At 43.0% G+C, this 17,489-nt stretch overlaps 1 protein-coding gene and 1 non-coding gene across 2 annotated transcripts in view; one reads left to right on the top strand and one right to left on the bottom strand.

Moving 5' to 3' along the window:
- The window catches only part of TPH2 (tryptophan hydroxylase 2), a 96,925-nt gene that overhangs the window by 11,990 nt on the left and 67,446 nt on the right, over positions 1-17,489 (bottom strand). The window lies entirely within an intron of this gene.
- LOC123390116 lies at positions 15,823-15,929 on the top strand. The gene has a single exon (XR_006604742.1). It is a non-coding gene; the product is annotated as a U6 spliceosomal RNA (small nuclear RNA).

Here is a 17,489-nt window from a genome sequence, read left to right as displayed (position 1 = left end):
GTCTCTAGACATTAAAAAATGTTCCCAGGGGACCAACTCTCTTCTGCCTCAGAACCACTGATACAGAATTTTGTCTGAAACATACCAAGGGTGCAATAAGTAGTTGGTGAATAACTAGCAAATGAGAGAATTATCTCTAAGTCAGGTTTGCTGTGTGGCAGTGTGACCAGGAAGAAAGACAGGAAGGGACCTGAGCTCTAGTCTCGGCCCTGCTTCTTTTTTTTTTTTTTTTTTCTATTAATTAACACATAGTGTATTACTAGTTTCAGGTGTCAAGTTTAGTGATTCATCAGTTGGGTAGAACACCCAGGGCTCATTAAATCCCATATCCCCCTTAATGTCCACCACCAGCCACACTCAAGTTTGTTCCGTACAGTTAAGAGTTTCATGGTTTGTCTCCCTCTCTGATTTTGCCTTATTTTATTTTTCCCTCCCTTCCCCTATATTTATCTGTTTTGTTTCTTAAGTTCCACGTATGAGTGAAATCATACAATATTTGTCTTTCTCTGACTGACTTGTTTCACTTAGCCTAATGCCCTCTAGTTCCAGGTTATTGCAAATGGTAAGATTTCATTCTTTCTGATGGCTGAGGAATGTTCCATTATATGTGTGTGTGTGTGTGTGTGTGTGTGTGTGTGTACATACCATATCTTCTTTATCCATATATCTGTTGACAGATATCTGGGCTCGTTCCATGATTTGACTATTGTGGACATTGCTGCTATAAACACTGGGATGCAGTTGCCCCTTCAAATCACTATGTTTGTATCCTTTGGGTAAGTACCTACTAGTGCAATTTGCTGGGTCATAGGGTAGCTCTATTTCTAACTTTTTGAGGAATCTCCCTACTGTATTCCAGAGTGGCTGCACCAGTCTGTGTTCCCACCAGCAGTGCAAGAGGCTTCTCCTTTCTCTGCATCCTCATCAACATCTGTCAATTCCTGCCTTGTTAATTTTAGCCATTCCGACTGGTGTGAGGTGGTATCTCATTGTGGTTTTGATTTGTATTTCCCTGATGCCCAGTGATGTGGAGCATTTTTTCATGTGTCTGTTGGCCATCTAGATGTCTTCTTTAGAGAAATGTCTCTTCATGTCTTCTTTGGCCCCACTTTTAATTAGCTCTGTGACCATAACCTCTCTGGCATGTAGTTTTTCTACCCATGACATCCATCCATTCATTCATTCATTCTATAAATACTCCTTGAGCACCTATTATATTCCAGAATTTGCTTTAGCTGCTAAGGATATACAATGCACACAGCAACAAAGTCCTTAATCCCATAAAGCCTATTTGCTACTGGGATGATATATAACAACAACAAAAATCGATATATAGGATAGTTGCAGGTGGGATATGCTATATAAATAATAAATCCACATAATGTGTCTGGTATTAAGCAGCAGAGATGACTGCTTTAGACAAAGTGGTCAAGGAAGGCCTCTCTGAGGGAGTGATATTTAAGCCGCAACCCACTTGAAAAGCAGCCCTTTGTGCAAGATCTTCGAGAAAGAGCATTCCCAGCTGAGGAGGCAGGTGCAAAGGCAGGAACAGATTTATATTTCTAAGGGCAGTGGGAAGTCATGGGAGGGGTTTCAGGCAACAGACAGACATGTTCTGATTTCATTTCAGAAGATTGTGCCAATGCTGGGTACAGAACAGGCCGTTGGTGGGGCAAGAGTAGAAGCAGAGAGATCAGTGAGGAGGCATAGGCAACCAAGGAGCTAGGAGGTGAATGACTTGGAAAAGGACTTGGGCCAGGGGGTGCAGGGCTTGGGGAGAAGTCAGTATCACAGAGACCTCAGCAGAAGAACCAAAATAAGAGATCTGAGTATGTGTTGAAAAGTTAAAATACAGCCCTCAAGTGTGTCTCCCCATCCCAAATTTTTATATATATATAACGTTTTTATTTTTTAAAGTAGGCTCCATGGTCAGTGAGGAGCCCAACACGAGGCTTGAATCACAACACTGAGATCAAGACCTGAGCTGAAATCAAGAGTCGGAGGCTTAACCAACAGAGGCCCTCAGGCACACCCATCCTCCAAAAAAGTCTTGCACAATCCTGGGCACAGTGAAGAGAAGTGATTGTATTGTCATAGAACAAGAGTTCTGGAAGTTCAACCTCCCATTTCACCAAAAGGAAAATTCAAGTTTAAGGAGATAAAGTGATTTACCCCAGGACAGGTCTAGATGGTGACATTTAAGAGATCCAGAGCTCCAAATTTGAAAGAGCTCGACCTCTGTCACATTGGAAAGTTTCTAGATAAAAGATTAATAGATGCGTGGTTCTCCCTTACCACCAAAATGGAGAAATAAAAGTCTAAAAGAGGAAAACTAGAGTTTCACGGCAACTTCTTAGTGTGTTTTTGGTTGATTTCCCTAATATATATTCCATTTATAGTGCATGAGGTAAAACCCTTGGAGGCTTAACATTAAATACAGAAGAGTTTGTTAAAAAAAAAAAAAAAGAGAGAGAGAGAAAGAAAGAAAAAAAAAATAAAGAAGGAGAGAGAGAGCATGCTGTCATGTTCAAAAGCCTACAAAATAGCCATACGGAGAAAGCTACAGGAGCATTCAGGTCAGCCTAGTAAGGGCATTTTTACTTTTCCTTATACTACATCAGTGCATACAGAATGATCTAAATCAAAACAGGCTGAGAGAGCCCCTAAGAATGTCTGGGGAGCCACACACACAGTCTTCACATAGATCTGGCATCCCTAACCTATTTTAAAACAGGAATTTAAAGGTCTGCATCAACTCAACTAAAGGTTCAAAGTTACATCTATCAGTGTGTCTTTGGTCCATGTGCTTCTAGAATCAGGGCAAGCTCAGAGGAAAGAGCCACTGTGAATCTTCCTTCGCATTATTCAGAGTGCTCTCTGGCCTCATACCTGGTCTGGGAGTCCTTCCAGAAACTTTGACCTTACAAAGCTCCATCTGTTCTTTTACTCTCTGTTGTCCTCAACCAAGGAAAGCCTACATGCTAACTTCTTCAGCCTCTTCCCCCGAGAGAATTAGACCTTTGGCTTTAAGACGGTTTTCCATTTGCCGCTCCATGTGTGGCTAACAGAGAGAAACGGCAAAATGTACCTGAACCTCAGATGTTGGCAAAATTTTAATTATGGACGTGCTCAGGACAATTCTTTTCTGTTTTCAAGACTAGTGGAGACCTCACAAGACAGTGCCCTGGGTGTGATCACTGACGGAGAAGCCAGGACAGATGCATCTTTCTTCTGCCTGGTTTTAAAAGCAAAGCCTGCTTAGAGTTGGACTGGCTGACCCCTTGGAGACCTTTTGGAATTCAAGGATAACTAATTGCATCCCCAAATTTTAAGAAAATACAATTTGTTTTCTTTAGAGCATTCTCCAGATGTGGATCTATAATATGTTCCCTAGAGATTTGCCAAATAAATATCCTACCTATTAGGAAAACAAAACGAAAACAACAACCACCAAAAAAAAAAAAAAAAAACCAGGAATGTTACAAGAACACCTGTAAAAGAGAATTGCAGATTCTTGGCCACTAATGTCTTTCAAACAGAAACAAATAATACTGAGATTATCACCTCCCAATTAAGAGGTACCCTTCATCAAAGCCGATGTTCATGAATTCCAAATTTTACATACCACTAATATATGTAATTATTTCTAAATATTTTACTTGAATATAATTACATATAATCATTAGCTGAAAACCAAAACAGGAGTGATAGAGCGGACCTCTTCCACAGAAGAAAAGCAGAATCATTTACATACATGCAGTCATTAAGCAGAAAAAAATTCTGACTGACAATCTGAAATCCAAACACTGCTATGGAACAGAGCTACAGAATGTACCAGGCAGAGCAGGTGCTTAGGAAAATGAGATAGGGCACCCAATGCTGCCATCTTCAGGTCACTACTGGTAGTACACCACTCTCTCAACAGATGAGGTCTAGCCACGCGGGCTGTGGTGCAAGCTTGAGGGAACCAAGTTCATAGACACTGGACAGACCAGCAAATACACACTGGCCTGACATGGTGACTTCCAAAATCAAATGCTGCAAATATTTTTGCTGACTGGTGTTAGGCACCTGAAGCTTTTGCTAAGGCACATATTCCAATCAGAGAGAAATACAACTTTTTCAAAGAACTCTTTTTTTTTAATGATTTTATTTACTTATTTGAGAGAGAGCGAAATCACAGAGGGAGAAACAGACTCCCAGCTGAGCAGGGAGCCCAATGCGGGACTCGATCTCAGGACCTGAGATTATGACCTGAGCAGTAGGGAGACGCTTAACCGACTGAGCCATCCAGGAACCCCTCAAAGAACTCTTGATGAAAAAGACATTTAGTATTCCAATTGCCTTTCTAAAGGGCCCTTTTGCCTCCCACTTCCCCCCACCACCTGCATCCCTTGAAATAATTATATCTCCTCTTCCTGAGAGTCATTCTGTATTCTTAAATTGGATTGAAAGAGTGCCCACAAACTTCTAGAAAGAAGCCCAGTTGTCTACTTCTTTCACTTTCTCCAGGAAAGTGGTTTCCACACCTCACTTAGTAAGTGCCTGAAGGAGGGAGTAAATGATATATTTTCTCTACCACTTTGACTAAAAATCTGATCTTTACATATAGGTAGTATATATTTTTAAATAATTACATATATCCTTCCACATATAGAATTCAGTTATCCACATATCCAGGACACAAGCACAAAGCACAAAGCTAGCAAAGAAAGTTTAGAAAAGCCCTGAGATGTGTTAAACATAGCAAAAAGTTCCATGCTAAATTCGAATTGCTTTACATCTAAAAGAATCTCAGGTCCTCACTGAAATCTTATTTATCCTTATCTTGTACACAGTCCAAAGTTTACTTATGTAGTGTTAAGCCCATACCCTAACATAACAGGAGAACATGAAAAAATACATAAAATTCAGACCAAACAACTCAGAAAACACAAAAATAAAAAATTTGACACTTGAGCATACAATCCTAAACATTTCCATACTTGAAGTTATCACTAAGCAGTTTAGCAATGATGCTAAAACATCAAGATAACAGGAAACTTAGCCAGAAGATGTCCCAGTTTAATGATGCATTCTCATGGATTTCACTTTACTACGAATTCATTATCTTATTGTAACTTGAGATAGAACAGTTATTACTACATGTTCCCATTTTATAGATGGGAAGACTGAGACTCAACATTCCAGTGATTTTCCTAGATTCCACAACTTGTAGTAGGCAGGGCTAGGAAGTAAGCTCATTTCCTAACTTCAAATCCACAGTTCTTTCTCCATCAACAAAGCACACTTATGAATGTAGGGTGCCGGTCAGTCAGTCACAGGGGCAAAGCAGTTCCTGCTGTTGAAACAATAAAATCCCAGAGTGGGTGTAGACCTATAACTCTGCCCTCCCCAAGTTCCCCACTCCCATGCTGCCCCAGCTTCTAGGTTCCATCCTCACACCCTCCCTACACCACCATCACCAATGCTCTATAACCTGGCACATAATACTCAGTGCCTGACGGAGTGAGTGCCTGGGTGACTCAGTGGGTTAAGCCTCTGCCTTCAGCTCATGTCATGATCTCAGGGTACTGGGATCAAACCCCGAATCGGGCTCTCTGCTCAGCAGGGAGCCTGCCTCCCCCTCCTACGCCCTCTCTCTGCCTGCTTCTCTGCCTACTTGTGGTTTCTGTCTGTCAAATAAATAAATGAAATTTTTTTAAAAAATACTCAGTGCCTGACTATAGAGCTGGGACCTCAGAACCCCATTCTCGTACAAGTGTTGCATGCATCTGTTCTATTTGGTGTCTGGATCCTAACAAATGAATAAAGGAAGAATGCTCTTCAAAGATGTTCTAACATCAGGGTCTGCACCTCTAATAGGTGCAAAAAAAAAATTCTTTTGAAGCCCCCAATTCACAGTGCTTTCTCTAACATCTCTCCATCTTAGCTCAAACAAGTAGCACATCAAAGTACACACTTGAGGGCCGCTTGAAAGGTGGAACCATTCCAGGTCTCCTCAAATTCACCCCTCTCCCACCCAGTCCCCGCTACTGGAGTTTGAATTTTAGTTCCATCAACCTTTCAGTTTATAAGCAGTAGCAGGTAACTTCTCTCCTTTGGCCCCAATTCCCTTCATCTCAATTAAATTGCAAATGACAACAGGATTGGGACTGGAATGAGGTGTGATAGCTAAGCCAGAAGCTTTGGGACAGAAATGTCAAGACAATACAAATCACCATCAGCGACCAAGAAGTGAACACAGGGACTGCACTGTTTCAGCCACAGAAGAGGCTCAAGTCCCTGAAATGTGTCCCCCGCCCCAATCACCAGATGTCTGTTTCTGTTGTCATTTCTTTGACCATTTAGTCTGCAAACACTCCCCAAAGTAGCGCAGAAAGCCACATCCCACTAGGAGGCTGTGACTACCGCAGGGCGGTGTCCCCAGAGCACGGCGTCTGGAGTGGGGAAGGGCTCTGGGACGGAGCTTCAAGAGAGAGCAGAAAGGCGGATTTCTTTGATATTTGGCCCCAACTAGTCCTGTGTAAAACACAAGTGTAAGAGACACTCAGAACTGAGAGCTAGAACCCATCCGTTGGTCAGCTGCAGTCCTGGGGTTACAGGCACATCTCAAAGCCCCTCCAGCAGAAGGAAGCCGCTGCTCCCATGTTCACAGACCTGGGGGGGGCAAAAGGGGGCAGCGCAGTGGCTGTGCAGATTCCAAAGACTACTGTCCTGATGCCTTGTGTGATGGTAGCTACACCCTGATCTCTGCACATCTCTGTGGCTCTTGGCAAGCCACAACCTACTCCAGACACACTTTCTGAATTGATATTTACTCAATTTTCCTGTGCTAAACTCCAGGTGAGACTCCAAAAATAGAGAAAGATGTGGTCCCGGTGCTCGAGAAATGTGCAATATGGCTGGGGAGACCAGATTAATATAAAAATAATAATGAAAGAAAACCTGCTGTTTTTTCTCTTGCTGAAAACTCACTCTGTCTTGAAACTAACTGCACTGTGCTTATCTGTCTCAGAGCACAAAGAACATGAAGTCTGTACTGGACTTTGAAGGATTAATAGGATCTTAGAAGGGCTTTGGGAAGTGTGGAAGTTAACAGAAAGAGTCGTATCAAGAGGCTGGGTTGGGGGGTGACTTCTGGGGACCCAAAATGAGCATCAAAGGAAGGTAGAGGTGAGTCAAATTATGGAATGTACTAGATCATAGGATCCACTTGAACTGACAGAGACGGCTTCTTTCACCAGGGGTTCTCCTCAAATCACGACAGACAAAAACAAGTAGAGAAAAAGAGGACGGTTGGGATTTGAGTAGCATCTTGTCAGCTAGAAAACAGTGATCCTGAGTTGTGGAAACGGCGTATATTGTCTTAGGTTAAGAACTGCCATTGAATGAATTAAAATGTAAAAACCTAAGCTCTGAGGAAACATTATAGCAAACCTTGTGGAAAATTGATCATCAAATATAAGAGGAACATCCGTAGGGGGAAGAAAAGCGTCAGCAGAAAACAACTTTTATTGAAGAACACATCGACACAGGCGATTTCAGCAGCTCTGCTTTCATTGGGATTTTTTCTGTGCGTTTCTTAACGACTGCTTCCCATATCTTTCTGGTTGCTTCCACGAACAATTGGATGATTTTGTTTAAGAGCCCTCTGGCCATTTCAGTTTTATTGTCCGTCCTTCAGCTTATCTCTGAGCATTCTCAACTTCCAAGAAGGCCACCTTACTTATCACTTAACATCTACTCATTTTTACATCAGGCTTTAATAGTTTTGTTTTGTTTTTGTTTTTGTTTTTGTTTTTTTAATTTTAACAAAGGAGAAGAAGTAGGAAAAAAAAAAAAAAGATGTATCATGGACTAACAGGAATGGTCAGCATTCACTTAACATCAGAGCCACCAGAGCAATTGGACCAGCCCTGAAACCCTGGCAAAACTCAGTCTAAGACTCTCTATCCCCAGAGCTAAATATCAGGTCACAGTGGCCATGTCCTGGCCCAATTACAGACCTTCACCAATGATACTCCTTCTCTATATGGCAGAAAAAGACCCTCCCCAACCCAGCCCCTGCCTCCTCCAGCCTCGTCTCTGAACCTTCTTCCTCCCTATTGTCCATCCCTCAGGGAATGATATGCGGCTGTGCAGGTGGGCCATGTTCTCTTCAGCTCCCCATCTAAGCCTTTGCACGCTGCCTTCCCCCTGCATGGAATGCTCTGGTCATTGTCCAGCTCCCCTGCCTAATTCCTGCTGGGTGTAGGCGGCTCTCTTCTCTCACCCAGTGTGGCACTGACGGGTCTGCATGGCAATCGCCAGTCTTCTTGCCTGTCCTCTCCACCAGGCTCTGACTGATTTGTTTTGGTTGTTCTTCTTGTTTAATATCTGATCGCTAGCATCGTGCCTGACATGTAGCAGGTTCTCAGCCAATTTTGAAGAAGGAAGGAAATGGTTAAACGAGAAGAGTTTCCCAGTGGCCCGAGCAACAGAGTAAGTGCCAATCTTCCAAGCAGTAACTACTACCATCAGCAAATTCACCAATATTATAGACTTTTCTGTAAAGATGAAAACCCTTCTACAGTAGCCATCACATCAATTTTCACTTATAGCGTCAGAAGTGGACCTGTCCCCTGACCTCTCTTCAACAACAGCCAATGGCCCCCCCAAGTCAGCGAGGATGGGAGGAGCTGTCCTACTCGTAGGCCTTTGGGAGCTAAGTCTGAACCCGGCGGCCAGCTGGAGACTCGCCAGGAAAAACGCGGACTGTGCTTTGTCGGAATAGTGAGAGTCCGACTGTGACAGACCTGGGCCCTGAGAGCCCTCACGGCCCAGGCTGCTCAGAAGTAGCAGCCATGAGAGATTTCTACTGGCATCACTGCCCAGACCTTCCTTTAGCAGATGATGACACATGAGATTCGACAGACACTATTTTCTCCCAGAGATGAATCTGTGAGATTGACCTCCTATCCAACGCTATTTTCCACAAAGTTCTGGTGGCTCTTTAAAAGGTATTATGAATACAAACTAGGCTTCTCTTTAATGCCCTCTGGACCTACAGGTATTCTGAGTTTCACAAATCAAAAGCTGGCTTTATATTCAGCAGCATTACTCCTTGGACCCTAGGTGTAGTACATGAGTCTCGATACATCTCCACAACAAAGCTGTTCACATAGTTTGGCTCTCTTTTTAAAGCAATTCCATCTTTTTTTCCAAACGACCATCTACTGAACTTATCATACAACTAGCTACCTTGAAATGCCTAAACTTCACCTTGAGGACAGACAGACACACAGACACACATGCACGCACCCGAATTATTTTCATACCAGCTGCACAGATCAGCATTCCATCTATATATATCCTGCACAGAAGACCTATTTAAGGAAACGCTATAGGTTTGGAAGGGTCCAAGAACTGACTTTTATAACCTAAGCAATTCTGAGCTCCTTGAAGGAGAAGAAAACTGATGAGCACATTCTGAGCCATTCATCCTATGGCATGTCCTAAAATGTTCTGCATCAAATCACACATTCTCCCCAGATGTGGTGATTTTAAAGGTCAGCTCTCGGAGGCTGGTATGAAAAATGAGGTTTTTACCGACTCCCCAGTAAGCTGTGGGCAGCCTTTCGAGGGTCATTTTATTTTTATCCCTGCATTACTAAAAGCAACACCCTCCCAGACATTAGGGCTAAGAGCTTGCACTTGCTCAACTATTTCTTGACGGGCAAAGCCCCGAAATCCTAGAGACGATTCTATGTCTGAAAGCTGACCAGAAAAGTATGTTTAGTGGGGAGAGCCATTCTCGCCCCTCCATTACACCAAGCCGTCTTCTATTTTAGGTTTTTATTACTGAAGTTATGTTTCTTTTCTAGTCACTAACCGTCAGCACTACCATCATCATCTCTCACACTCACAGTCGACACTAACCATCTGTATGTGTAAATGGGTTGAGAAGATTTACCTGTGAATTGGGGCCCTGTCACAGTGAGGGTCTACAGGTAATTGAACCTCCACATAGCATTTCAGCTCAATTGAGCTCCCCTCTCTCTAGTAATAACCACTGCCCGTTACTGAAAGCTACTGTCTACCATGGCACTAAGCACATTACATCGTGTTCACAACAACTCCGAGAGGCAGGCACTGTGACGGTAATGTAATACGGTAGCTTGAGCACTTTGATGTTGGAGTGAAAGATCAAGCTTCAAGGGCAGACTCTGCCATTTACTTGACCTTAGGAAAGTTATTTAGCCTTTCTGAGTCTTGGGTTGTCCATAAAATGGAGAAAATAAAATGAATAACTAACGTATCTTGAATTCTTACTATTTGCCAGGGCTCAATCCACCATTTTACAGCTGAGGAAACCGACACTTGGGTTCAATAACTTGGGCAAGTAGGAGTGATAGAGCTGGATTGGAATCAGTTGGGCCCAACCTCCCAAGTCAGTGACGTTTGCCCACAATTTCACACTGTGTGCTGCTCTTGTCGGTGACGGAACGCTACAGGCCCCTAGAATTGATGTTCTTAAGAGCCGGGCATGGCATATGCCAGGAAAGCTGTCTAGCTTGCCTGCTGCCATCCTTCCATGGCTTGCACTGAGCTAAAAGCCTTCAACTCCTCAGTGGCCCCAGAATCGCACAAGAAACACAGCACACACCTGTCGAGAGCCAGAGAAGAGCGCGCGGTCATAACTAGTCATTATAGGAAGCCATGTCTTCTCAGTCCTGCAAGGGACAAAGGGTACTGCTAATAGCCTGGCTCGGGAGACCTGAGATACAATCCATTAGGCAAGGACATAAAATACATTGTGCCCGGAACACCAATTCCTCTATTCCTTTGCCTTCCTCTAGTCAGTAGATTCCCCTAATCATAAAGGTGGGGGGCAGGCAGGTGACCGAAGATGAACTTTTACTTCTCAGTTCAGGATCAGGTACCCCTCCGAACAGAACAGCAAGCCTGCTCTGGCCAATTGTCTCCTTGGGTAAAAGCAGTCAGACTCCCGGAGACTCTGGTCTTTTTGAGAGATGCTAGGAATCCGGATGTTCGTGTGTTAGCCTCCGATGTGTAAATTCACACCCCTTTTTAAATTTAATTAAAGGGCAGGCTATATATCTATATATTCCACCCCCACACTTCACTCCCTGCCCCATCCCCCTCCACACTACCCCCATCCCCACTACCCCACATTAGCCTGAATCCTGATTCTGTAACAATAACTTGCCTCCAGGACACTAAGCACATGTCTCTGCTGTCACACCTTGCTCTGACATCCTAAACTCCTGAGAAACATTTGGGTGCACTAGATGGGGACTCGAAAAGTCTCGTAGCTCAGACCCTAGCACTATTTTACTGGACAGTCTTAGACAAGTCATTTCACTTATCTGAACCTCATTCATCTGTATAATGGGGATTCCTTTCCTCATCAAATTTTAATTGAGCACCCGTTGTGTGGACGCCAGGGACTGTGTTCAGGGGTAAAGGAGTCCCGCCCAACCTGAATTCTCATTGTGAGACTCAAATGGATACACACGTCCAATGCTCAAGCAATGCAAGAGCTGTAACTCAGACGAAGCTTCCCTGCTCTGAGGCGATGAAGACCACAGATGTCTTCATGGCTGACTTGTCCCATCTCAGGGCTCTGGCTCTATCTACACAGTCATCTCCACAGAGAAATTACCTTCCGGGTAGGCAACTGTGGGCTTAATCACAGGTCAGCGGTTCCTGAAACCCAATCAGAGGAGCTTTCTGATATGCAGACAATCCACTAAGACGCAGAAGCTTCCTAAAGTACTAGTATCTCTTCCATCAGTAACCATTTACAAGAGCAAATAAAAAATTATCTGACTGCTGGGAAAGTCTTCCCCTCAGAAACCACCCCTGATCATCCCCAACCTGAAGTAAGTGCCCTCCGTTCCTTCTCTTTGAACTTATCAAGTTATATCAAATCCCTGTTCACTGTGTGTATCCCTCACTAGACTCTAAGTCCCCAAGGAGCAGGAGCATGTCTGCCTGCTTCCCGGTAGAATCGCCACTGCCTGACACATAATAGATGTTCAGTAAATGTTTACTGAATCAATAAATGAATGGGCCACAATTGATTCTGTCAGAGTCGTGGACAGTAGTAGGGATACAGCAAGGTCACACCTTGGTTAAAACACCTTTGCAAAGAAGCGGAATCCAATGTCCCTTTTCTCACCAATTAGAGCTTTGGCTTTTATCTTGGAGGAACTAAGTCTTCTTCATTTGAGTTGGGGGAGGAAAAGGTGAACAGCCCAAAAAAAGGTTTGGGGAGTGCTGAACAGTTAAATCTTTCTAAAGTATGCCATTTTAAGGCATCTCCCCATGTTTTATCACAGCGAACCTTTAAACCTTGCTAATTAGACACCGACATAGGACCCCTGTGTACAAACACAGACACATCCAAAATGCATCCAGAGTAGAGCAAACGACATCTTTTGGAATTCTTCCAGTAGCTTCTGTGCATACTTTTATGTTAATGCAACAGTCTTAGAGCCAAAACAGCCAGACTGCAAACACCTGGCATGCACTCTCAGAAACTTGAACTCATCGGGAGGAGCAGCCAAGATGTGAAACCCCAAATTTATTGCTTTCTTTAGTTATTAAGGGAGTGCAGCATGTATCAATGAGCAGCATCACTCCTAATCTGCTTGCAAAGTTTAATCAGGAATTCATATTTCATGTGCTTTCACGGGCACAACAATATTTATTCATTTGTTCTCCGAAGCTGCTGCCTGCAAGCAGCCCTTCTCATTGTGCACTCAGGGGAGGTGTGCTATTAACTCCGGGGAGGCCTCCTCCATCTCCAGGGAGAAGCCTGACATCTTTTAGGGCAGGCCTGACCGTTATTATTTATGGTTAAAATGGTTTACGTTGCAAAGTGGCACGCTTCCTCCATCTAAAACCCCTTTGTGATATACACTGCACAGTCTGCATTTCGGAAGGGAAAACCTGAGTTGTTGCAAGGTAGAGAATTACTCAAGGTCACACGGGGGTCCTTTCTGCCCTTGAGTCTTACCGATATGGCCACCTTGATATCTAAGTGTACAGTCACGTCGAATATGCTAGCTAGCAGGAACTGAATGCCCGGCCCTCGGTTAAGCAGCTTTGCAATGCATTAGTCCTCAATGGCTCTGCAAGACTCAGCCGTATTTCTAGTCTCACTTTAAAAGATGAAGAAACGAGGGCACAGAAAGTTTAACTTATCCAACGTTGCCCAGCAAACCAGTGATGTGATCTGACCCTCAAGCTTGCACCCTGAATTACCGACCCACAGGACAGCCTCGCTAGCAGGTCCCTAAGGTGCACTGGCTCAAGGAAAACCACATAGTGTTGTATGGGGTGGGGTTCACTCTATTTTATTCCAGCTTTCCCTTGTGCTCCCTACCAGAATGCTTCTCTGAGATGGAGCACTAAGGGGAAGGATACTGATGACTTTACACAAAAAGAATAATAGGAGGAATGAATATGGATTAGATAAAAGTAGCCCTTACTGATAGGGAAAACCTAATGCAGAGTCAGAAAATGAAGATTAAAATATGGAGGGAGGGGCGCCAGGGTGGCTCAGTCAGTTAAGCATCTGCCTTCAGCTCAGGTCGTGATCCCAGGGTCCTGGGATCAAGCCCCCACATCAGGCTCCTCGCTCAGCAGAGGCCTGCTTCTCCCTCTCCCTCTGCTTGCCTGCCTGCGACTCCCCCTCCTTGCGCTCTGTTTCTCACTATCTCTCCCTGTGTGTCAAATAAATAAAACATTTTTTTTAAAAATATGGAAGGAAACCAATTTTTAGTTAAAAAGTCAAATCTGCTAACTTTTTTCTCTAACATAAAGGAAAAAGGAAAAGCCAACAAAGCTCATTAGCGACAGAGGATGTCTACCAAAATACTCTGCAACTTACCTGAGTGAAAAGTCATAAGCCCCATATTTCCAGAGTACTTCCAATTTATTCTTGCTTCTGGAGATGTAAAAGATACAGTCTCTCCTGACAGCAGAGGTGTTTGATAAATGGAGAAACACCTTGTTGCTCCTTTTTCCGAAGGCACGACTCCCTTTCCTAAGTTCTTATTTGGCGTGGCAAAATGACTTCGGAAAAACCAGAAGGCTACATACCCAGTGTTAACAGCGGTGATCGCTGCTCTGATATTACAAATGATCTGTAGACTCTCTCCCTTCCTTATCCATTTTTTAACATTCCTTTTCCTACAGTGAATATATGTCACTTTTGTCAGAAGGAAGAGAAACAAAGAGTTTTTGTAAAGACTTTTTCATAAAGGAGTCCCCAAGTCACCCTGCCTCAGCCCTCCCTTCATCGCCAAGGGAATGATTGTTTATGGACACTATAAAGGACAGACTGGCAGGCCCTGAAAACAGCGATGAAGCCCCGTGGGTGATTTATTCCCCTCCACCCTTCTAGCATTTCTTACACCCACTGCGGATTTAAACCCTCAAATGACAGCATTTCCTTCTCTGGGAAACTTTTCCCCACTAGGAAATCCACTCATCGGAAATATTCCAGAAATGCCCATCTTTACAGTGACAAGCATATAAAACTCTAAGCAAATTACAAGATTTCTATGAAGGAAACAAAGAGATTTTTAATCACCATGTGTTCAGTCTCACGTCGTGTTTCCATTCATTGTGGTGGCTCATAATGTACAGTAATACATTTTACATCTACTAAATGCGTTCTGGGTTTTTATATCACAGTTCAGAAGAATAGCTTCGAAAATCCTTTTGACTCTTTTATTTGAAAACTACATTTGTGGAATGGGGTAATTAAATTCCTATAGTTCGATATAATATTACCTCTGCTATTCTAGCTCATAAAAAAAAAAAAAATCCCAACCATCTTCTTCCTGCTTTTGCTAGAAATAGAATTACACCACAGATATTTCTGTTAATACAAGTCTAAGACTTTGAGAGCCTACTCCATTGTAGTTAAACCAGAAAACTCCCTCTTTTGTACATCTTTATGAAAATTAAAATGACTGCAGAAGTCTTCTGTGCTTGATGAATGCATACTAGCTTACTTTGAGGAGAAAAAGAAAGAAGGGTTCAATGTCAGGGTTTTTGAATCACAGGAAGACGTTTTCTCTAGATGAAGAGCTGGAGGATTTAGGGCCTTAAAATGACTCTAAAATTAGGAAATCAAGAATACAGAACCTTTGGTGCAGTGGGATTTCTTGGGTAAAGGTAGGATCAAGTACCCTCCTATCTGAGTATGACATAGATAACTGCATGGCGTATATGTCACAGAAGTATTTCATTTCATTTGCTCCTCTTTCAGTTTCAGGTGGCAGGAGAATATCCTCACTTTAAAGAAGACATTGGAGGCATGAAGTGGTGATGTAATTTGTCCCGGAATACAAGTTGAGGAAGTAACCAAGCTGGTATTCCTAGCAAGAAGACAAGAGAGAGGGGTGCCTGGGTGGCTCAGTCTGCTAAGCATCTGCCTTCAGCTCAGGTCATGATCCCAGGGTCCTGCGATCGAGTCCCACATTGGGCTCCCTGCTCAGCGGGGAGCTGTCTTCTCCCTCTCCCATCTGCTTATGCTCTCTTTCACTATCTCTCTCACCATCTGTCTCTCTCTCTCTCTCAAATAAATAAATAAAATATTAAAAGAAGGAGAAAGAGAAGACAAGAGAGAACAAATGTTGGCAAAGAGGTGAAGAAAACAGGACTCTTTAGCCCTGTTAGGAATGTAAATTTGTACAGCCACTATGGAAAGTCGTATGGAGTTTCCTTATGATTGAACAGTCCTATTTCTGAATACATATCCAAAAAGGAATGAAAATAGGCTATTAAAAAAGATGTCTAGTTCTCACTTTCGCAGCACAGGTACTAAAATTGGAACGATAAAGAGAAGATTAGCATGGCCCCTGCACAAGGATGACACGTGAAAAAGATATCTATGCCCCCATGCCTCCTGCAGCATATTCAAAATAGCCAAGATACAGAAACAATGTAAGTGCCCATCGATGGATAAATGCGCAGCAACGTGGTATGCAACGGAACATGACTCAGCCCTGAGGAGAAGAAAATTCTGCCATTTGCGAGAACATGGATGGACCTGGAGGGCATTATTCTAAGTGAAATAAGTCAGAGAAAGATGAAAACAGTAAGATCTCACTTACATATGGAATATAAAAAAGTGAAACTCATAGGAACAGAGACTAGAATGGTGGTTACCAGAGGCTAAGGAGTGAGAGAGGGGAAGTGGGCTTGCTGGAAGGGTACAAATCTCCAGATAGAAGACGAAAAAGTTCTGGGATCTTAATGTCCAGCATGAACGTTAAAGAGTTAAGAATACTGAATTACATACTTGGAAGTTGCTAAGAGAATACATCATCACAAAAAAGAGATGGTAATTATGTGATATGACACAGGCAACAGCTAACTACTCATTCATATTGCGATATAGAAGTATATCAAGTCAGCACACTACACACCTTAAACTTCCACAAAGTTCTATGTCAATCATATCTCAATAAAACTGGAAAAAGAAAAAAAAACTGACACTCAGCCCCACAGAGACTAACTTCGAGTTCAGGCCCTTTCCATCACATCATACCACACCACACACTGCCCATCAGACACCCCGAAAGCAGCTTCATCGAGTGCTGAGGGACTCTAGCCACTGGCTTGCAGTGCTCCTACCCAGATAAAATTAAGTGGGCTCCGCACTAACTCAGCCCACAGACAAAATGAACTGCTACAGAAGCAGCTCTATGTGTACGAGTCTCCAAAGATCTAAAGTCAGTTGTTGGGCTTGTTTCCCCCTCAGCTGCAGTTATGCAATGGCTCTCTGAAGCCCCTAGGATACAGTTTTAAATGATAAATGAAAGATTGGGGTTCCAAAAATATACAACTATTCTAGATTGCAAATCAATTTGTTTTTAACCATAGCGAACAATGTAGAGCTCACTGGCTTTTTTTGTTTTTTTGGGTTTTTTTAAGATTTTATTTATTTGAGAAAGAGATGTGAGAGGGAATACAAGCAGGGGGAGTGGGAGAGGAGAAGCAGACTTCCTGTGGTGCAGGGAGCCCGATGTAGGGCTCAATCCCAGAACCCTGGGATCATGATCTGAGCTGAAGTCAGACAATGACTGAGACACCCAGCGTCCCTAGAGCTCACTTTTTAATTCCAAAATACAGTGGTGTCCTCATGGTAATATAAATAGGTGGCAACTCCCTCATAATGGCAAGGATGAATATATAACATACACAGAAAATAACCTTCCCAGTTCCCAGAAGAGAGCTATAGTCAGAAGGAAGCGTGCCCAGGCAAAAGAACACCAAGGGAAAACACTCAAAAAGTTAAGTTTTATGGGGCCAGCCAAAGAAACACAGTGTTCCTACAAGGTGTTACAATTTTTCTATATGCATAAACATGGAAGTGAAAGTAATGAGTTGGAATAGATACTATTAGCTTTTAATTAAGTTACTCTTAGAAATAACACACACACTGGTCATCTGCCCAAACA

The sequence above is a fragment of the Mustela putorius genome, unplaced genomic scaffold (assembly GCF_011764305.1).
Source record: "Mustela putorius furo isolate JIRA1106 unplaced genomic scaffold, ASM1176430v1.1 tig00537227_pilon_pilon_pilon, whole genome shotgun sequence".
NCBI lineage: Eukaryota > Metazoa > Chordata > Mammalia > Carnivora > Mustelidae > Mustela > Mustela putorius.
This window is presented reverse-complemented; position numbering and strand designations above follow the sequence as displayed.